This window comes from Zingiber officinale, chromosome 6B (assembly GCF_018446385.1).
Source record: "Zingiber officinale cultivar Zhangliang chromosome 6B, Zo_v1.1, whole genome shotgun sequence".
Lineage (NCBI taxonomy): Eukaryota > Viridiplantae > Streptophyta > Magnoliopsida > Zingiberales > Zingiberaceae > Zingiber > Zingiber officinale.
The window spans coordinates 116921481-116925261 of NC_055996.1; positions in this window are offsets into that span (position 1 = coordinate 116921481).

The window sequence follows — 3781 nt, forward strand, 5'->3', positions numbered from 1 at the left end:
GAGAGAATGTACATGTAATCTAGATCGAAAATAAAATTCTAAAATCCTAGGGCTAATACAGCTCCTGCTGTATTAGTTACATACAATCATGCACACACAAAATAATGCTTTTGACATGTCGAAGGGTCCAATCACACACAACATCTATAAGCCATAATAGTTGGAGCCTGCATCCACAAAGTTAGCACATCCTACTATTATCCTGCCTAAATTATGTATGACATGTGCATAACCTAATTTGAAAACCAAACACACAGAGGCAACCCTAGCTCTGATACCAATTGTTGGTTAGTGCTAGGAAAACGTACCGGTTCCACTGTACAAAATTTTTTGTACAAGTGTCGAACCTTTCCTTAAATAACCTATTGTGTTCTTTAGAAGTTAAATTAGGAATCGCAGATGGAACTTAACATCATTGATTCCAAATTTAACTTATCTGTTCTTAATGATTTAGATTTGAATCGCAAGCGGAACTTAACACTATTGATTCAAATCCACCTATGTTATTAATTCCATTAAATATTAATTTCCAAAATTGACTTCCAGGACTGCATGGCGAGGCGCATGACCTTCTTAGATATGGGAGCAACCACCACCGCCTAGACAAAGCCTTTTAAGGAAAGCTAATATTTAATTTCCATAAATAACTCTAGGTTTAACCAAAAAGAACAATCGAATCACAAATTCGAAAAATAAAACAAAACAAACACAAATTCAAAACAAATCCAAAAACTCTAGAATCATATGCCTCTTGTGTTTGGTATTTTCAAAAATAACTATACAAAGAAAAACTAGTATGATGCGGAAAACAATTACTAGTTATACCTTTCTTAGTAACCAAAAATAACCTCTTGATCTTCTACCGTATTCCTCTTCTAACCTCGGACGTTGTGTGGGCAACGATCTTCCGAGATGAGAACCACCAGGCACCTTCTTCTTCCTTCTAGTTTTCGACCACCAAAAACTCCTCCAAAGATGAAGAGGTTCAGCCACCACCATGCTCCAAGGGATGCTAGAAATATCGCCTCCTTTTCTCTCCTTCTTCTCCAAGCAAGATCCGGCCACCACAAGAACTCCAAAGATGAGATGAGGTTCGGCCACAAGATGGAGAAGAGAGAAAGAGGAGGGGCCAGCCACACCCAAGGATAAAAAGAGAGGAGAAAAATAATAGAGTCGTTCACCATGAAGGCACCTCTACCCCCTCTTTTATAATCCTTGGTCTTGGCAAATAAGGAAATTTAATTAAAAAACTTCCTTAATTCTTTTGCCATGAAAAGGAAAAATTTATTTAATTAAAAACAATTTTCCTTTTTATTATTACATGGTCGGCCACTTATTCCCCAAAAACAAGGAGAGTTTTAATTAAAATAAAAATTAAAACTTCCTAATTTGTTTCCGGAAATTTATAAAAAATTTCTCCAATAATTTTTCCCTTCATGGTGGGTTATAAAAAGGAAATTTTATAAATTAAAATATTTCTTTTAAACATGTGGATAATTTCTAAAAAGGAAAGTTATCTCTAAAAATTAAAATCACTTTTCAATCTAGAAATAAGGAAAGATATCAAATCTTTTCTTAATCTTTTGTAGAAACTAATAAAAGAGAATATTTAATTTTTAAAACTCTCTTTTAAATTATGATCATGGTTTAAAAGGAAAGTTTTCTCAAAATTAAAATCTCCTTTCAATCTACAAATAAGGAAAGATTTCAAATCTTTTCTTAATCTTTTGTAAAAAGCTACAAAAGGAAAGATTTAAATTTTAAACTCTCTTTTAAAACCATGATATCCACATAAGAAATAATTTTAATAAAAATCCTTTTTAATATTCTAGTGGCCGACCACCTAAGCTTGGGACCCAAGCTTTGGCCGACCACCAACTTGGCGTATCCACTTGGTCTTGGCCGGCCCTAGCTTGGGTTCCAAGCTAGCTTGGTCGACCCTATTAGGATGGGTAAGAAGGTGGGTATGTGGTGGGTATTAATCTCTATGTACAAGAGGCTACGATAGGGACCGAGAGGAGGAATTGGTTTTGGTCTCCCGATGAAATCAAGCTTCCCGTGTTCGCCCCGAACACACAACTTAATTCCATCAATAATAATTCATTCCACTAAAGAACTATTATTGTACTACCGTACCAATCCCAAATTATATTTGAGCTCCTTCTTATTATGAGTATGTTAATCTCCCTGTGTTTAAGATGTCGAATGTCCACTAATTAAATGAGTTACTGACAACTTACTTAATTAATATCTTAGTTCCAAGAGTAGTACCACTCAACCTTATCGTCATGTCGGACTAAGTCCACCTGTAGGGTTTAACATGACAATCCTTATGAGCTCCTCTTGGGAACATTATCAACCTAGATCACTAGGACATAGTTTCCTTCTATAATCAACAACACACACTATAAGTGATATCATTTCCCAACTTATCGAGCTTATTGATTTATCGAACTAAATCTCACCCATTGATAAATTAAAGAAATAAATATCAAATATATGTGCTTGTTATTATATTAGGATTAAGAGCACACACTTCCCGAATAACCGAGGTCTTTGTTCCTTTATAAAGTCAGTATAAAAGAAACGACCTCTAATGGTCCTACTCAATACACTCTAAGTGTACTAGTGTAATTATATAGTTAAAACAAACTAATACCTAATTACACTACGATCTTCCAATGGTTTGTTCCTTTCCATCTTGATCGTGAGCTACTATTTATAATTTATAAGGTACTAATAACATGATCCTCTGTGGTGGTGATTGTTACCTCTTTCTCATCAAGTAAATGCTCAAACTCTAGTTCTAGTGAATGTACGACTTCATATAGTGATTCTTGGGTGCTTGGCTCCGTAGTACAAGTCCCTACACTTACATCATCTAGTCTTGGTGATTCTTGAGGTAATGCTTCCAGTAAGCATTCCTCTACACTTAAATCATCTTCTGCAACAATACATGCATGATTCACATCATCTAAAGCAATAACATTAGTATAATTAGAAATTTGAACAACTACATCTTCATCACAAATAAAACTAGATAAATCTTGTGAATAAATGGAAGTAGGGTCAGGCCTGAAAAAATCACTACTCTCTATCTCTCCACTGGAGTTTTGTGCTTGTAACTGATTAATGGATGACGCAATTTGATCTAACTGACTCTGAATATTCTGTATCCTTGCAAATTGTTGCTCTTGATGCTCTCTCATTTGATGCATAACCTCATTGCATTTCCATATTGACTCTGCAAATTGTTCTTGTACTTCCTCATATCTATTCTGCTGCTCCATAGGTAGGTAGTACTAAGATTCAAACTGATAGAACTGAGTATGAGGCTGATCGTAATAACTCTCCATCCAATCCCCAAAATGCTGATAATATGGATCCATGGTCAAAAGAAATTTCCTGTTCTTACACTGATAATTAGCAAATAAAATTAGAAGACTCAAGAACAAATAAAATCAAACACATGGATATATGAACATGAAAGCAATCAAAACACAAAAAATTTAAAGTTTTTCAAAATAAAAACAATCCTAAAATTACCAAACACTACATATCATTTTCCCCGGTAACGACGCCAAAATTTGATAAAGCCGAAAAATCACTTGTGTCACGAATAGACTTATCAAATTAACAAATGTATTCACTGAACCCCTTAACTACACAATCATGTTGTAATAACGAGTCCAGGATAGAACCTCGAGGAACCAACGGTAGGATGTAATATAGGATTATATTTTATTCCTATTTTTGGGGGTTTTAATATAAAATGGGGGAG